Raw genomic sequence first — 19,443 nt, 5'->3', positions numbered from 1 at the left:
AGATAGTTTTCTAAACATTTAATTCATTATCTATTTTTAACATTAAATAATTTTTCCGTATATAAGCATATGCTATCCTTACAATCTTGAATCTGTACCTACATACAATATCTTGTTATGAATGCACACATATATATGTATATATATGTAAATAAACATTAAAATCATTTTACAGTAGGGCACTGGAGAGAAACTATGCATTGAATAATGGCATGAAAATGTCAAAATTCATTATTTCAGGTATTTCTCAGATTCTTTATTTGACTACATATAGATATATTTACTGTATGCCTACAGTCAGAGAAACACACAGAAGCATCCCAAGGAGTAATATTTTCCTTGGGATTCATATTATTCACAAACAAGTCTCAATCTTAGGGTCCTTGTCCATTTATATTTCATAGCTGGTGAGTGTAATCAATGTCTCTCTGATTTTATTTTTAAAAATGTTTTCTTTCTCATTATTATCTACCACTTTTATCTTTAGATTTGTCACTTCACATACAATAATAACCCAGCATCATAACGGATTATTGTGTTTCAATTACCATTAGATAACAAACAGGAAATTGGTTTTCTGTTTTTTTTTTTTTTCGCTTCGTTCTATATTGTCTGAACAATTTAAAATACATGGTTTGCATTGGAGTCATTAATTCAAGTAGTAAGGACACAATAGCAATTAAGTTGGTGCCATAATTACATCCCCATAGTGAAGGTGGGGGAACTCTTGGCACACTAATAGTTCGTTTTAGTTCTGTTGAGATCTGTGATTTTGGTAGGCAGGACAATTGAATTAGAGGGTAGATAATTTAGAGAGACTCACAAAAGCATCCCAAGAGTATTTCTTCAGGAGACAGTGCCACAGCATCTTTATAACGTACAGTGATTGCGTGCATGATAGTAGTGTTTTATTTTATTTTTTTAATCTAAAGCAAAAAAGTATTTGGTGATTTTTAAAGATCAAAATACTTAAAAAATATCCACACAACAAAACATCATCATTCCCACACTATGTCCGCACTCTTTTGAAATACAAACGATATTTTAATATGATTCTAATTTTAAGTGTTAGTTTCAGAGAGATATTAATTCTAACCTACTGTACTTTCATGTATCACAATGGCATGTGCTGATGGCGTCACTGTCTAGGGCCTTCGTGGTGAACTGCCAAGAGTTACAGTGGAGTAAAAATTCAATGGAATGACAAATTATTGTGGAAAGACAGGGACATTTTAATATCTCACCAGTAAACTGATATTATGAAGAATCCATGCAGCACTTTACTCTGCAAATGGCTCTTCCACTTCTCCCAAGCTCAGATTTGTTTTTACCAAAATATACAAAACAAATAAGTGTTTTCAGAAAGTTCTAAGTAGGGCGGGCACGTTAGCTCGGCTGGGGGACTGCTTCCTCACTACTCAGCAATCCCTGGGTTCTGTGCCCAGCACTGCATGTGACGGACATGATCATACAATGTCATTCCTACACACAGGAGCTGGAGGCAGAAGGATGATCAGAAGTGTGGGGCTATCGTCAGCCACACGCTGGGCTGGGCTGCATGAAATCCTGGTTGAAAACTACCGTAGTCATACTAATAAGAAAATAAAACAACAGAAAATATCAGTTAAAGCTAATGGAAATAATCAGAGGAGCAAAGAAGCCAAAGTAAAAGGTATCATGTTCCATAATTGAAACCACAAAGTGTTTTCAAACACGAGATACACCTTATTTATTTGTTTAAATTTATTAATGCTATATAAACAACTATATTTCATGTTGGACAGCTATGAGAACTTAGTTTTAATCTGAAAACACCAGAAAATGATAGAACGTTACCTTTGACATCCCATAACTTACAGGGGGTGCCTCTTGTGTTTTTACACTGACTCTTAGAGTCCTTAGCAAGTTTGGTCATACTGCGGTGGACAGCAATATGAGGAGACAAAGTCATATTCACTGAGCCATGGAAAATCCCATTGTGAGGATTCTGTGAGGCTGCTGTTCAGCACGGAGCTGCCACCACAGTTAACATCTGTTTGCTTCTGTTCTGCACCCAAGTGATAGATGCCTGATGGTTTAGGAGGAATGGTACATGCAGAGACTGGTATCTTGGTTTAGCTTCAAGAATTTTAAAGAAACTCAGAGACATTTTATCTTCATGGTTGATGCGGTAAGGTTTACTTGTGTTCAGTAGAATGGGAGAATGTTCATCTTTAGCCATACACATCAACAAGGGAGGATGCTTGAGGGTAAATATCGTGAGCAGTCAGTAAAATAATGACTGTACGTTAGGACAGAGAGCTTTGTAAAAACAGTGCGGTTATCAGTCTTGGTTTGACAGAAACATTGATAGAGGAAGATCTATAAGACCCAATTAGAGAAAATCCTCACGGTGCAGAGATTAACAAGAGTTATGGGAACAATCTATGGAAAAGACTTTGACTTAGGAGAAACTCAGTAGAACAATGATTCTGAGGGATATCATTTTTAGTTTTCTTGCTTTCAAGTATCATAATTGTAATGGTATAAAAATTGTATAATCTTTTAGAGATAGTTATGCATATTTAAACACTTGATATATGTAGAAAAACTCATGCAACCACTTATATGGGTGGATATTTTTAAAAAACTAATAATTATAAAATGATGATCTTAAAATGCATATGATTATATCTCCTAAATAATATTATTAAGCATAGTATACCATAATCATATTTATATTCTGCTTTTTACTACTGTGAATGTTGAGGCTGTATCACATCCTCTTAGGTAAGGTTTGGCCTTCTTGGACAAACTTTACTGAGCCTAGAGAGCTGAGAGAATAATTAAAAACTTATTGGCTTTTCCAAATGCTTTCATATGTTTCTGGTCTCATGGAAAATGAGTTTTGATTTCATTTTAGCTCCATGCATGGCAAGGCAGGGGGGGGGGAAGCTAGCGACTTTCAACTGGCTCTAGTTAAACCTGTGACTCTCACTGCTTTGAGCTGCTCTAGAGGGTTCTGTCTGAGGCCTTTCCAGAGCCTGAGGTCCACCTTCTCCACCAACTGTTAACAAGAAAAAGGACCAGGTTCAAATTTAGGATATAATCTAACTAATTTTGCTCCTAGTTTTGAAATAGAAAGTGGAATAGTTTTACATACTTTTTGTTTGTTTTTGTTTGTTTGTTTGTTTGTTTTGTTCTCTTTTGAGACAAAGATCTCACTATATAGCTCTGGCTGTCCTAGGAATTACTATGTAAACTTTGCTGGCCTTGAACTCACAGAGATCTGCCTGTCTCTGCCTTGCAAGTGCTGGTATTAAAGGTGTCACCACTATGCCTGGTTTATTCCATACTTTAATTTTCAAATTCTGAGGTTAAAAAAATGTGTTCTTTACAGCAGATCCAACTGTCCCTCTGAGACTGTTTTCTTCAGCAGTGTAGTTCAGAGTCACCAGGTTCCTTCACCCACAGGCAAGTACCGGCATCTTTTCCACTGAAGCCCTGTGCTGCCCCTTTTAGACTTAGTTTATTTATATTCAAGTTTGCTCCCAGCAGGACAGTGAAGAAGCCACCGGCTGGCTTATACCAATCACAATATTTTGCTACTATGACCATCTTCATATTTCTTCAAATCCTTTAGCTTGTTACCTAAACTGGTACTATCCAGACTTCTCTTTTGACAAGTACCTGATCACTTCCCTGTTAAACAAAGATACACGGATGGCAAACAGCTTTGAAAGTTAACCTGATTTTGGTATTAGAAATACACAAGCCTATTGAATAGAATAATCTCTAGTTTCTTGAGGTTGTTTAAATTAAAAACATGCGTTTCTACAGTTGGGAAAACATGTATGGTAAGACATTTGAAGCCCATCAATCTCTCCCACCACATGAGCTAATGAGTTCCTTCTGTTTGCTTTGAATGAAATCACCATGAGTGGTTAGATGTTGATTTAACATAAAACAAATGGAAATGGGTGTTTCTTTGTCCTTTGTAGAATCTATTGAAAACAAAAACAATTAGCGAGTATGATGGGGAAGTCAATGATTTCGCCATTACTTAAATAATAATCTAAATTGAGTAGTTGTGCTCATTGGGTTTGAAGGAGTAACAGGCTCCATATTTCCTGGCGCTGCTCACATCTGTAGACGCTAACACCTCACTCATGTTTCTCTACTACCATCACACCTGTATTGCTATAGATTGTGTTTTGAATAGTCGTGAAATATCAGGTACATTATGTTTTCTGGATGCCAACAGGCTCTGTAGAGTGTATCATATTACTGTTCCCTTTTCATGTCAGGGCTTTGGCTAACAGTTTCATCTTGAACATTTCAATTGACTTGATTGTTCTTGCCAATTCTTTAGTATGATCTATGAAGAAGAAAGATTAAAATTCCTAAATATTTAAGACATTTTAAAGTAGACACATTGCTAGGTGTGTGTGTGTGTGTGTGTGTGTGTGTGTGATAGCAAGTTAACATTCTTAGGGTGAAAATATTTTAAACCTTTGAGCTATACAAAATGCACACCCTATTGAATCAAGATTGGAAATTCTTATGGGTCATTTTATATTCTCTAGAGTGTTAACTCACTTTTGGCAAGTTTTCCTGCTTTTAAGTGTGTGTGTGTGTGTGTGTGTGTGAGTGTGTGTGTGTGTGATGTTGTCTCCTTAGAAACATAGTGGTGAGTGACTCACTTTATGTCTTGGGCATCAAAGAGTATCAGACCTATGAAATGTAGACAGTGGTTTCTTTGAGAGATTCTTTCTGAGAGAATTAAATAAACGAGCCAACATATGGCCAGCTTAATTCAGGCAAAAATGTCTATTGATTACTCTCTAAGCTCACTAAATAAAAACTTCAGGCTAAGTTTTGCTTCCCCAAAGAAAATAGGATTAGACGGGTCTGTGCACTCACTGGGGCTTCCTGTGAGTCAGGTCAGATGAATGAAAACCTTCAAAGCTGAACAAAAGAACTGCCTAAATTTTTTTTTTTTTTTGGCAAATGCAAATTATTAGTAGTTTGACATACTGTGTTTTACACTCACAAATAAAACATTTTTTAAAAGAGGAGAATGTGATATTAACGATCTTTGATGTCTGAAAAGCAATTGTCTGCCTTCTTTTCAGCTACTTAAAGTAGGCTGACTTAACTTTCCTAGGTGGACCAGCGCCTTGTATAGCTTTTGACTAGTGGAAAAATCAAAGCACACTGTAATGTTTTTGCATGAGCTCTGCAAAGGTGTGTATTTTCCAGGCTATTTTAACTCTGCATGGATGGTATTTAAACTGATGTATCTAAGAAATTCCAAGTGAAGGGTGTCTGTCCTTTAAAACACAGCTACTCTTGGGACCTCCCCCCCCCCATCAGTACCCTTCATCCAGTAGAGGAGACGGGGTCACAGGAAAATCTCTTTCGAATCTGAGAATGCTAATGTGTCAGTGATTTGGATGTATGCACATTTAACTTGGGGTTTTCTCCAGTCAAGAACGCATTGGACCAGTATTTGAATGATTTTAGTGCTGCAAATATTTGGCTTTGTGACAAAATGCAAATGCTAATTGATATTCAGAATCTTCGAGTCTTCGGAGCAATCTCCTGTTGACATTTTAATAACATTGTTTGGAATGATTTCCGAAGTGTGGTGACTGCAGATTATCCGCAGTAAAAAAAGTACATATTGTTTCTGAAAGCAAACAAGCTCAAGTTTCACCCACTTCTCCATAGGTCTCAAACCTGGGAGAATTAGCCTCTAGAAGACAAATGGCTGCATTCATTAGCTCACTCGGTAGTTCAGGAACACACTGAGAAACTTACTGCTTTCTGCTCAGAAATCTTATAATTAAAAAAAAATTTACAGACCTTATTTATTTATTTGCCTCCCGGGCAGTAGATGTTTACCTAGTTTTTAAACGTTTATTTATTTATTTTCTCCTGGCATAACACTGTGGTGGTCTGGTCCTTTTAGCTTGTTTCTGCCGTTTGCTAACACTGTCAGTGAGGGGCAAAGACAGGTTTCGAGAGGACAAGAGAGGTTTCAATATAAGGAATCGAGGAAGCCGACCTAAGAGGACTGTGACTGTTCTAGCAAGCAAAACCTTGCAGTCTCCTTTCCTTCCGTTGCATATCCTGGTGAGTTTAATCAAAAACAAACAGAACGCTCTTGTGAAATATAGTCAATAAAGTCAAAGTTTAGCCAGCTCTATGTAACTACAAAGAAAAAGTCATCGCAATTAAAAAAAAATGTAACTTTCGTTAACGAGCGCGCCGGAAATCTCAGGTATCAAAGACGCCTTAGCCCTGGAGCGTCCCCTGCGCGCCGCCGCCGGACGGAGGCAGCCGCGGCGAACAGACCTCCTTTCTCCTGCGAGCAGTCACACAAAAGGAGGGCTGCGGGAACTAAAAGTTTCGGGGCCTCCGGCTCGGGGCACGCGGAGCAGAGAAAACCTGGAGACGGGGTGGGTAAAAGAAGCATCCAGAGCGCCTGGGCGCAGTCCTAGCTAGGAGGGAGCTCCTGGGCCTGGAGGGGAAGAGGGACACAGGGAGAGGGGTCTCAAGCTGCAGGCCCCAAGCCCGGCCCCCGGTGGCCGGAACGCGATCTCCCCCGGATCCCCTCCTGCAGCGGGATCCCAAAATAAAAGCGATGTTTGGAAAGTGCGTGTGTGTGTGCGCCCGGGCTGCAGAGCGTGCAGCGGGCGCGCAGTGAGTGGAGTTCGGGGGAGGGGAGGGGGCGGGGTGCAGAGGATGAATGCTGGCCGCGGAACCCCGGGACCTGGCTGGGGGTGTTTGGGGAAGGTACGCCAGCCGATTGCTAGGGGGAGGAGAGGGGAGGGGCGCGAGCCTGCGCGGGCGCCTCTGGGGCGCGTTCCGCGGCCGTGCGCGCGTCCCCCGCCGCCACCGCCACCGCCACCGCCACCAGCGCCTCCCGGAAAGCCCTGCGGCCGCCCCACCGGGCCGAGCCCCGGCCGGCCAGTTTGGGGGCGGCTGCTCGGCCGTCGCCACCGCCACCCGAAAGGCTAGCTCGCTCGTAAGTGTCCCCTTTGCTCCTCCTCCTCCTGCTCCTTCCCTGCGCTCGGGCGCCCCGCTGCCGCAGCTGCTCCAATGGAGTGGAAAATGGCCATTGGGCGCAATGAGTTCTAGATTATCTGCTCCGCGTTTTGTACTCAGCTGCCTGTCTTCTTTGGAGTTTGCACAAGCCTCTTGGCTGGCAAACGAAGGAGGGAGAGACGGATGCTGAGCCGCGCTCAGCGCTCATATGTTTATATGATTAGCAGTCCTGGGCTGAGGGGGTTGGGGGTGGGGACTGACGACGACGACGGGGAGGAGGAGGAGGAGGAGGAGGAGGAGGAGGAGGCAGGAGGTGACTCCAGTTCAGCCCTAGCTGAGTCCGTGTCAGGACTTCGGGCTCCCCGCCTCTCGCTCCCTGCTCTCCTTGCTCTTCTCTAGCTCTCACTCTCTCCTGGCTCACACACACTCACACACACACACTCAGCACACACACACACACACTCACACACACACACACACACACACATACACGCGCGCGCACCCGCACGCAGAGGTGCCCGAGCGCCATCGGGAGCTTACCGGAGGATTCTTGGCGACTGTTGAGGGGACCAGCCTCCCTCCGCGGCTGTGCAGCGGCGCTGCTCTTCCTTGCTCCTCCCGTCGCTCTCCCCGAACCCGAGTTCCTCACCTCCTGCATCCGCCGGGCGCCCCCTCTCCCGCCCCCCAGCCCGGGAGATCCGACATGTGAGGAAGGGCTGGCGGTAGAGTCGTGCCCCAGGCCGCAGGGGCGGCGCGTGCGCCGGATGCAGGTCCTGCCGCCGCTGCCCGCGCGCACCGGGCTCCTCCGGACTGACTGACGGACTTGGCCTCGCTCCCCGGCGGCCGTCCTCCCGCCGCGGCTAGGGGGACTCCGGAGTCGGCGCACCTCCGCCAGCCTTGCTCTCTCATCCCCGCGTCTTTTGGTTTTGATTTTTGATTTTTTTTTTTTTCGGCTCCGGAGGGAGCGTGCAGCGGTAGGCGCGCGCGCGTGTGTGGGCAAAGCCCCCCCAGTGTCGCGGAACGGCGTGTGGGAAACTGCGGGAAGATGTTGACTTAGCCCCCCGGCAGCCGCCCGGGCCGCTGGGCTGCTTGGCTGGACTCGGCGGCTGACGGCGGTGGAGACTCGAGCCGGAGGACACGCCGAAGAGCCGCGCGGCGCCGTGTCCGGCCCGCCAGCCGCCGCCTCCCCGCGCGCGCTCAGCCAGCAGGAGCACCCCGCGCCGGTCGCCTCGGCCCTTCTCTCGCGTCCGTGTCCCCGCGCGGCTCCCCGCGCCACATTGGCCCTCCCCCGGGGCGCGCTCGCACACCGAGGTAAGCGCCAACAATGCCCGAGTGCTGGCTTTCGGAGACCTGTTTGCTGGGCACCTCCCGATGGGGCTGACGGTTCGGAGGTTGGCCGTGTCGCGGGGACAGACCCGCGCTGGCCACTCGTGCGCAACCCTTCCCGCCGACATCGATCCGCAGAACTCTGTGCGGTGCAGCCGGCTAGCCGGGCCGCGTGCGGCTATTGTCACGCTCCCGGGAATCAGGCTGGCTGCTGGGGACCGAGAAGGCGGGAGCTCAGGTTTTCAAGCCAGCTCCAGACTAACCTTGCTTTTTTTTTTTTTTTTTCCCTAAAGGTGTGTGGGGGGGATTTCTTAAAAATCTTAACAGGGACCGGAAGGTGCCCTTGGTCCTTCACGCAGGAGAGCTGGGGATGGGACTGTCCAGTGCGTACTCGAGGTTGTCCCGCTCCAGGTGTTGGGCCCCTGGCTCGGCGGGGACTAGTCTGGGTTGTCGCTGAGAGCGAGTCCCTGGGAAGGGGACAGTGGGGGAGGGCTTGGATGAGTTGTTGCGGGCCGTCGTTTCTTGTTGGTCAGGTAGTGCTGAGAGGCGAGGTTGAGGGCAAAGCACAGCCAGATGTGGCCGCGCCGGTTCAGAGGCTGGCCTCGATCAGGGCGGTGGGCTGCCGGGGCCAGGGGAGCGGGACGCAGAGCCCGAGGGTGGCGGGGCCCTGGGACTAGGCGGGCCAAAGCCAGGGCAGAGAAGCTCCCGGACCCGCAGTGAGAGGGCAGCAGCGGGCTGCGCTGGGCCTGCAGCAGAAGTTAAGGGGCGTGGGCTCCGGGCTGACTTTGGGGTGGGGATCCTGCTGGGTCTGGTGCGAGCCTCAGGTTGAAAGCAACCGGGAGAAGGAGTCGTGGGAGGAGCGCGAGGCGAGGGGGACCTTTGGGGTCGCGGGCGTGGGCTCTTAGATCCTAGACTCTCAGCCACACGGACGGGGGAGATCCTCAGCGAGAGTCCCTAGTATGCGGGACTCCTGCACTTGGGACCAGCAAAGTTTTTTCTCCTCGTTGAACTGCAGGGTTTGGGTTAGAAGAAAGCGCTGGAGGCCTTAGCGAGTGCGGGACTGTCTGCGAGCAGAGGCCGAGGCTCGTGCGTCTGTCTGCCTGGGTGTTTTGGAGCCCTCGGTCCAGCCTGCCCTGCGCTGCCCATCATAGCCCTTCCCTGGCGTGCGGGGACTCCACCTCCCTCCTTCCCTCTTTTCTTCCTTTCCCCCTTTCTTGGCCCCTTCATTCCGTTCCTCCAGATACAAACCGTGCTTTCTCAGATTCAGACGGAGGAAATGTTTTCCTCCTGCTTCTCGAAAGGTGTCAGGCTGCTTAGCAGCTTCTCCATGAAGCCTGGGCGCGCCTGAGCCTCAGCACCAACCAGATGGTTGCTGTTACAAAGACCAGGTTTCCAGGTTTCCAAGGAGCTTCCCCCCCCCCCCGCGCCACCCTCCCTCCACCCCACCCCGCTTGCCCCGCTGCTTTATCTTCTGCATTTTCCCGGCGCTAGACCCCTTTGCTGACTCCCCATCTCCAGAGGTGTCGCGTTCCCAGTAGTTGGTTCATTCATTTCTCCCTCTGCAGTCTAAGTCTTGAGCCTGCCCCTTCAAATTGATGCTGCATACCTCTAGTTCCAACCTTGAAGAAAGGCACGCCCGTTTGCAATGAGTGCCTGCTGGGAGTTCGCTTGCTAAGTCAGGGTCCATGGCGGGTAACTTTAAGAAGCGGGCGCTAAAGAGGCACTAATTCGTCCACAGAAATACAGAAGTTTTTTGGGGTGACCGTGACAGCATCAAGGTTGGATAGAACTGTCTCGAGCCTAGCCAAAGGTAACTATAAATGTAGTGTCCTTTGATGCTTACTGAATATCCTTAGAGACTCCTTCTAAGAAAATCTGCTTAAGTTCGGGTGTGTTTTCGAACTTTGTCTTCCCTTCCTGCACCGTCCAGTAAACTGGTGCGTGATGGAATCCCCAGAAACGCATGCTCTGTTGTTGAGTTCCTTCAGACAGCTCGCATCTCCCCTTTTGTTGCTCAGCTCTAAAAGAGGTGCCATTTCACAAGCTGCACAAATTGTTTGAATTAATGCAAGTGTGAATTCTTACCGTTTGAAGGGGACGATTAGCATATCAAAGGTTTCTTAGCTTCAGCTCAATTGAGAAAACTGCAGCCTGTCTTCCTTTTGCTTCCAAGCCGAGGCCCAAAGGGCAATGGGAATTGTAAAGGGTGCAAACTGGAAGGAGGGATCAGGCTGTGCGGCCGAACTTTGACTGTTCTGTAATTATGTGAACCAAAAAACATTGTCTGTTGCTCTGGAGCCCATGCAGATGGCAAGACAATTATTTTCTATTGATAAATGGTTTGTTCTTAGGAAAACGGTGACCTTTTGTTTTAGGATGGTCTTCGTTGCCTGTCTTTTGGGGTGCCCTTCATGGAAAACTGAGAAAGCCTTGCTGTGTAACCTAACGTTCTTCTCTGAAACCTAATGCACTTTGCTCTATTATAATTAGAAGGGTGTTCAATTAGCCTATACAACAATAGCTATTCTGTGATAAGACACTCATTGCTACACATCGGAAACTTTTTTTATATACTTGCTAAATTAATAGGGAAGAAAAAGGAAGTAGATCTTGTTGAAAATTAAAAGCCCACGTGAGCTTTATTAACAGAACTTCTGAAACGAGTATCAGCTTGGAAAACATTTTTAAGTGACAGACTCCAATTTTATGACTTGTTTTAAATAGAGGTAATTCTATTTAGATACAGTTATGTTTTAATTTTTAAAAGTTGGTCAAACACTAGACACCTTTTTGTTTAGCATAAAGTTGTTTTTCAATAAGAACACCTTGTTGATTTGATTATTTATTTCCTCCCATCTGGCGAGCACTGTGTTATCTGAATTTCTTTTAACAGCTCAGAACTTGAATGAAGAAAGAAATAAGAAACTGGTCTGTGGGGCATTTGTGGAGGGCAGAGAGGTCAAGAGAGAACTCTTTTCTTCTGGGGAAAACTACTTGTATTTATTTCACATTAGGTTTTCAAAACTGATTTTTAAAGACAAACAAGAGTGCTTGAAAATTGTAAGCTCCCCCACCCCCAATCTCTGGTTTACCAGTGATGTTTGTTTTTGACCAGGAATTGACATTCTTATCTTGGAGGAAGAATTATTTACTAATGGTTAGGAGTCCTAGCTCCTAAATACTGGAAATAAATAGTCATGTACCAGTTTAAGAGGGGAAAACCCACCACCATTAATTGCCTAAATATTGTAGTCTTTTGTTTAATGGGGTGGTAATTGTTTTCAGATCAAGATGAGACTTTTTAGTGCCTTTCCAGTGGAGAGCTTCACCCAGTGATCATTTTATGATAGCTTTTTTCAAATCTGCTTTGTTCAGTAGCCAAAGAAGTACTGTAGTATTGGGGGGGCTGTCATTGGTTGTGATTGTGACTTCTGTACCCTAGTTTCGGCTAACTCTGCTTTGAGTACAAAGTATTATGGAGAAAACACACCATCCTTGAGAGCTATTAGTGATCATTCAAAAATTGTCTTGAAAGCATTGTTCTTCGTTTTATATGATCTTGGATTTGACAAATCTCTAAAGGTGTAAAATGCAGTGAAAATAAGGTTTCTCTGCTTTTCGATGACAAAATTGGGCAACTTAAAGAAAAACTAATGTGCCGTCGAAGCACTTCAGCTGACATTTTCAATCACTAGGGTAATATGTGTTGGCAACAGAAAACGAATTTAGAAATGCAGATAGCCCTGGGAGCAGGTAGTTAGGGAATTCGGAATATTGAATCATGTGGGCTAGACCAAACCAATTACTTCAAGTTTTGACATGAGAATTTCCAATAAATAACTTTTGTTTTCCAGGCTTTTTGCCCTGCTTTATTAGTGGAGTAACATCAAAGTTCCTAGCAGAACTTCCGAATGTCATGAAAACGAATATGAATACATAGATCTCCCATGCAGCACCCGAATTTCAGATGGGCACTTGGAGTTTTCAGTGCTGTAGTTTTCACCTCAGCAGAAGCACCGGGCTGCTGGGTATTTCTCAGAACGTGCAGGGGCACAGAGTGCTTCAAAACCAAGACTTACTGAGGGGTAGGACTTTGATCAGTCCTGGCGCTCTGTGTGCTTTCTTAACAAATTTAAGGTCGTAATTTACTGTCCTTAAGTAACATGGGCTCTGAGAAAATGGACAGAGATGTGGTAAAGGTCAGAGGAACTGTCGACCTGCAAACCCCAGGAATAAAACGTTACTGCTCTGCTTTCTGTAAAAATATTTATTTGACCTAACTTTGTGAAGAATTATTTGAACAATGGTTTATTACCAGATAGAGTATGGACAAGAGGCAGCATTACAGATTTATTGTTGCATGTGATCTTCATTCACCTGCACCCAACCTATGAAGAAAGACTCAGGTTTGATTTTAACAAAACCTTTATCACTTAGCTAAGTGCTGGCAATTACAACCCAGGTTAGGTGGATTTTGGTTGAGAGTCAAACACTTTTGGACAGAGAAGAACTGAGCGTCCTGCAAAGTGCTACTTTTAGTAATTTCCCTGCAGGAAGCTTACACTTTGTGATCTTGATACTTTGTATCTGCTTCTGAGTCTTGAAGGGTCATTCAACACCTGCCTGCATTTGATCCCGGTAGATTATGGTAAAACAAAACCACAATTTTGTAGGTAATATGTGCTAGAAATGAGGTGTGGTGCTGTGGAGGAAGGCTATTTACAAGCATGCTTATCTAAATTGAAGGTTTTGATGAAGTACTAAAAATAGCAACGTCTGTAACTGAGCGGAAAAAGGACTTGGATTCTTGGAGGTATCTTGGTCAGTTCCCAGTTTGTATTTGCTAGCTCAGGCTGGCTCAACTGTTTTGGAACTATTTTAAGCAAAGATTAAAACATTTCTACTTGAAAGCTAGATAAAAATCATAGGTTGGTTAGGCTTTCTGTTACATAACACTAGTTCTTCAGGCCTACCCAAATACTCACCTCTGCAAATAATTCTTGATTAAAGGTTGAAAAAAGCACTTAATCATCAGATTACTGTAATTAGAGTGATCTTATCAGAAAAATAGGTTGAGACTATTCTGTAAAATCTTCGGTTGCCTGAGACGCTCTCAAAGATTGGGTGAAGAACTGACTTTAAAAAAAAAATGCTTTAAGAACAGCTTAAGGAAATGGTTTGTTTAATATAAAGATAGATGGCTAATTACTGTAATTAGGTACTGTGAATCATAACACGTAGTATACTGACCTGAGTGGTCACCAACAAGGAGTAAGTGGGCCCTATTAGACTTCAGTTAGTCACCCGGGTCTGATGTGTAGGTTTTCTTAAGCATGTGTTATATACTAGAGAAATTCCTTAATGTAATTTTGATGTAAGTAGTTATTTTTAGGCAGGTCATGGGCCATAAGAATAGAAAGGTCCAATCAGCTAAAATTACTTTTTAAAAATACCTATATTTTTTAGGTCATTGGTTGATAGATTAAATGCATTAATCTGCATATTTCTAAAACAAATTTTAATTCAATAAGTTTTGAAAGCTTATTATTTGTCCCCTTCCCTTCCTTTTTTATTAGACAAGCAAATACTCCCTGGAAAAAATCAGTTTAAGGAACTGAACTCCTAATACCTTCCAGTGGAATACAGTTATGGGAGATGCTTTGGAAATGTCTGAAAAGCATAAAACAAATTCACATGCAATTTGTTTAATTACAACAAAAATACAGCCCTATGAAGTCATACTGTTTGTCTTCATAGAGGATTTTATGCATTGTGGTGGTAAGTAAAATCCCATCACACTTGTATAAATTTGTTCAATTACCAGAACAGCTAAAAGAAAAAAAAAATCAATTTAGGTTGAAAAGCAACAGAAATTCGATTACCTTGGTTAGTAGAAACTTGCCAGCAGTGTTGAAATTGCTTAATAATATCACAAGCCACACCAGCAGTGTGAGGGCGTTGGCGCCTGTTATAATATGCATATGTTTGCTTACTGGGTTAATTTTTTTTGTAATGTATCTCTTTCCTTTTCTCTTCCTGTTTTTATTTTCATGGAAATTGTCAGGTAGCATACGAGAAACTGTACATTTGGGTGTTATCATTTCTTGTAGAGGTTGCTTAATTAGGCTCTGATCAGTTAATATTTCGGATCAGTGTCGAGAAATGCTATGCATGATTTTAGGAATCTGAAGAAACTTCCTCCATCACAAAGGGCAGCCTTAGGAACATTTTAGGATATCTTTTCCTCTTTCTCTCTCTCTCTCTTTTTATCACCAACACTAGAGGTATATGGAATCCTCTATCTTAAATTCTTAGCACAATAAAGTGGTGCAGATAGCTGGGCACCTGTTTTATGGCCACCTTGATTCATTCTGCCACAAAGATTCACCCAGTTGCAGTAATAGTCACAAGGGCTGCTCCAAAGCCACTGGGCTGTTTTTAGGTCATGAAGTCAACTTCCTGGAATTTCTAGGGAAACCAGTTGAAAGGAGGAGGACAAATGTCACTTTAAATAGAGATGTTTAAACCAGATTTCTGCCTGAGGGTAAAATTTAGATCTGTCTTAGCCCGGATGTAATGTCTCCCTCTGCAGAACAAGGCATTAATCAGGGCAGGGCATGAAAACGGGGGACAAAAACGGGTCCCAGTTGGTTCTGCTGTTGATGTTTTCCTTGCCCCAATCTGTGAGGAACATCTTACAAACATTAAAAGGCAGACACGGTACCTCACATCAGTTTCTGAATTTCAGCACTGCAATTAGTTTCTTTAAAAGAAGCCCACATAAAGCTGGGGATGGGCTGTGGTAAAACCTGGACCCCCTCAAAGCCTTTTTAAAGGGGTGGATCTAGTACTTCATAAAATCAGAAGTGCAGGGTTGAGAGACAGGCTGGAGAAGCACCCCTAAGTCAATGACCAAGTTTTAATTCTATTCTAGAATATATTAAATAACCTTGATTTTTTTTTTTTTTTTAATTATCCGATAGAAAAAAAAGAAATGATGATAAAAGAGAGAACGTTAATCCTTGGCTGTGGAGGTTGATGGAAGCTGGTACGATAGCTGCTTAACCTTAGACAGACCATCAAATCAAACCAATATTATTTTGTCAGAACAAAAGCATATAGAGCCCGTGTTCTTTTCCGATATGCACAATGAAATTTTTAGCGCAGTAGTGACAAAAAGATGGGCTAGGACAGTCTAATAAATAATGAAAAAGGCATGGATTAGCCATCAAAGCATACCGTTTAACCCCACTCTTTGCCATCCGTATACACGGAGCAAACGATTTATATTCTGATCTTCTTGATACAATGGTATTTCTAGATAGTTTTAGGTTAAGAATTAATGCAAGTTTAAAATCCAAACTCTGTTTGGTTGCTTGATGCATCTCTTTCTAAATGATTTGGCAAGTTCAGCTCTGTTCTGCTCTCAAGGTGTTCTCAGCTTTCGGACCATAAAACGGCCGCACTGCCCACTGTTGACACTCTCCGTGATACTGCTGGGCTGGTCTATATCTCTGACTCTACTCAGGCATTGGATGGCAGAACAATCTAACCCCAACTACTGTCAAAATGGCAGTTGGCTGGTGGGGCGGGACTTTGGTCTTGATTAATGCTTTTTTTTTTCCGTAGAGGATAGTAACCCAGAGTTACTAGTTTGCCATAAGATGGCTGAACTATGACACAATGTTGATAAACTTGGTACTTAGTGTTTATTTTCTGTAGAGTACCATGATGTAACCAGTTACCAGCTTCCACTTAGGTAGAGAAGAGCTGTTAAAAATGGTTTTTCTGTCTTCCCTTAAAAGCAACATTTATTTCCTTTTTCTTTTTCTTTTTTCATTCCACACATACCTTCCACAGGGAAATTTCAGTCTTCTGCATTAAAAGCATCTGTCTTTTAGTGCTTGGTGCTGTGGTTATTGATTTGAAATTACTTTTCTTACACATCCTTTTCTCCACTAATTTCCGCCCCCTTCCCTCAGTGCTAGGAACTGAGCCTTCTCATTGCTACTAAGCAAGGCTCTCTCTATTGTCCCATCCCCAGCTTCTTCCTGGTCCTCCTCATTTTTGGATCCTCAAAGTTGTTTAAGCTCCTAAAGGACCTCAGTTTCCTTGTGGCTGTTGGGAGATCCTTTGGTAGTGGTGGATTCTGGTCCCATGTTCCAGCTGTTGCCAGGTGCTTGCTGAAGGCTTCCTGTGAATCGACACAAGGCACACTGGAGACTGATAGGCTGTGTATGTTTAAAAAGAGATGGATACGATACAAAACTGCTTCATTGTGTCAACAAATAGAAATTATAGACTACAGTTAAGATCCGTAGGCTTCTGTTGTGGGGAATAAAATACCCAGCTAGCTGTGCTTTCTCTGATGGCTTTAATAGGGGAATAAAGAGGGACACTAACACCCTTTGCCTTTTCTGTTCTGAGTGCTGGGGTACCCACCTTGTACACAAAAGGCAGTTCAGAGATTGTTACATCCTCCATTTTAAAATGCCTTTGCCTTATTTTATTGTTTCCTGGGGGGTGAGGGAGGAATCTAATGAAATAGAAATTTGTCTCTGTGATGTTTCTGTCATTAGCATGAAAATTAACCCCTGTTTATATTTTTGTTAGTTTTGCAGTCTGGGGTTAAAAACTGGAGCCCTGAACAGGCAGGTGTCTGAACCATACTCACATCCTGTAGTGGTTATTTGCTCATTAACAATGGGATTTTTTTTTATTATTATTATTATTTTTTTTATTTACTTCTGAAAGCATCTCCTTTGTGGGGCATGGAGATTCAAGAATGTAATCCCAGGACATAAGGAGGCTGAGACAGGAGAACTGCCATGAGCTGGAGGTCAGTCTGACTTCTGTAGGGAGTCCTTGTATCAGAAAACCAAACCAAGCCAAACAAAACAAGAGTTAAAAGAAAATAGTGCTTCTAAGCTTATGAGTTAACGTAAGGCAGAGCGGGTTAGGTTTGGCTTCCGTTTCTAGTCCTTATTTACATGTTGGGAAAGGGTGGTGTGGGTGATGGAGAAATCAGAAGTGAAGGCATGAAACATTGTCCTCCCAGCAGGTTTTGGGGTAACACATCGTCCCCAAGACTTTGAAACTGCTTCCCACCCTTTCCTGTTGTGTGATGTTGGCAGACGTGCATCCTTGTTTACATGAACCAGAGGGAAGACAGTTTAGCAATAGAGATTTTTTTGGGGGGGGTGGGGTAAAAGTAGATGAAAGGAACTCTAAAATAAAACAAATCGTACAGAAGTGGAAAGGACATTTACAATGTAGAGAGTGCTTCCCATTCTTTTTTCTTTTTTTTTTTTTTCATCTTTTTTTCGTTGTTGAATTAATAACATTTTATTTTGAAAAATAAATTCTCTTTACAGTTTTGGAACTACAGAGAGAAAGATTAAGATAAAGTGTGAGGTGTGTTCATTCCACACATTTTTTTTTTTTTCCCTTTCTCCTGTCAGTTGATCTCAGGTGGCTCCCCACCCCCCACCCCACAATTGCCTGCTGTGTTCACATGATGAATGGGTTGGGTGTCTGTCATTTCAGGCTCAGTCAGTATAAACAAGGTTTTCTGGTTGTGTTTTATCCCCCATAATATGAATATAGCCCGTGGGTGACTCTGATAAGTTTAGACGTGCTGCCAAGGCAGGCTACCTTCTTAACCAGGGCTGGGAATAAGATGATTGTTTGTCAATTACAAATTTTCAGGAAGCCTTCTCTTACTCAAATGAGAGAACAGCATCGGCAGTAGTGTTTAGCTATTGCAAACATTTTTGCGAACCCTTGTTATTACCTGCAGAGGGAGCTTGTATACGAGATAAGCAAATCAGGGCACATTGCATTGATAATTTACCCTTTGAAAATTATGTTAACGACATAATTTCTTTATGTGTGTGTGAGTAAGAGGTGGTTAGAAAGCAAGGTATTTTGAGGTTAGTCAAATTCCAGGCAAATTTAGTAGCTCAATACTTAACATTTCCTGCATATATAAGACACAAGTGGGTCCTGAATTAGTGCACATAAATAGAAACATGGTAAGATTAACCACACCAGGGTCATTTTGAGGTTTTCTTTTATTTTGATTGAACTTGTAGGAAAGAACACATTTGAAAGGCATCTAGTAACTATAGCCATTAAGAGATGACAGTGTTTTAGGGACTGTCCCAGGTTATATAAAATATTATTAAACAAGCAGTAAACACAAAGTAGCACGTTGTATCCCTTCCCCATCCGTGCACTTCCTCAGTAGATTAAACTAGATAACTGTGTTCTTGTTTCAGAAACAAAGACTTGATCACTTCACATTAAAGACTTGTGCTTGTCATAGTGAGCAGCCTAGTTGAGTGACACTTAGACAAGGCGACCATCAATGAGGACCTTACAGGAAGGGATGAGGGGGCTGTTGATAATTCAGAAGACTGTGAATGCAGCGGGACAGGTTGAAAGTGGCTCTTTTCATTAACAGTGCCCCTGGACTTCCTCAGACTTCTCAGCTCAATATGCAAAACTATTTTAACTCTAGACATGGGCATTTTGACAATCAGGGCAGTAAGCATACAGGTCATTTCATTGTTTTAAGTCGCCTGCATACATTCGACTAACAGTACCCCATTCTACTGAAAATGCCGGTGTCTGTTTTTACATTTTGGCGGAGTCATATTTGAGAAATTGCTTGTTACGGATATGCAAAAGGGTTACCCACTTACGTATTCTTGAAGAGAGATGCATTAGTCTCTTTCCCTTGCCAAATTGGTGTGACAAACATACTTAGTTTGTATTTTAAAGGGCTTTGATTCTTAATGAAACACTGTATTGAATATATTATTTCATTAGCTAATCTTTACCTAATGCGAGGCGTCAGATTGTTGCTGCTGTACAGAACATTTCCCTGCAGGTGAGAAAAACGGTGTAATAGAGAGATTCTTGGCACTGACGTGGGCTTTTGTGTCAGTATTACACTCTGCGTTATCTCAACAAGTCTGTGGCACAGCTCTGCAGAGCATTCTCCTAACAGGGTAAGACTGTTAGCAATTATTCTTCAACAGGATTACGGTGCCGCGCTTCACACGAGCACCATGTCCTCCT

General features: G+C 43.4%; 1 protein-coding gene across 38 annotated transcripts in view; it reads left to right on the top strand.

Moving 5' to 3' along the window:
- Adgrl2 (adhesion G protein-coupled receptor L2) overlaps window positions 1-19,443 on the top strand; it is a 259,127-nt gene that overhangs the window by 76,955 nt on the left and 162,729 nt on the right. For 13 of the 38 annotated variants that reach the window (XM_029537615.1, XM_029537640.1, XM_029537639.1 and 10 more), the window contains exon 1: window positions 7,366-8,343. The exons of 1 other annotated variant lie outside the window; for it this stretch is intronic. The gene's annotated coding sequence lies outside the window, so the exon portion shown is untranslated. Of the gene's footprint in view, window positions 1-6,298; window positions 6,444-6,889; window positions 7,013-7,362; window positions 8,344-10,032; window positions 10,169-19,443 lie in introns of those variants that run through there. 24 more of the 38 variants (XM_029537627.1, XM_029537622.1, XM_029537626.1 and 21 more) reach the window with 8 other exon arrangements.

The sequence above is a fragment of the Mus pahari genome, chromosome 4 (assembly GCF_900095145.1).
Source record: "Mus pahari chromosome 4, PAHARI_EIJ_v1.1, whole genome shotgun sequence".
Lineage (NCBI taxonomy): Eukaryota > Metazoa > Chordata > Mammalia > Rodentia > Muridae > Mus > Mus pahari.
This window is presented reverse-complemented; position numbering and strand designations above follow the sequence as displayed.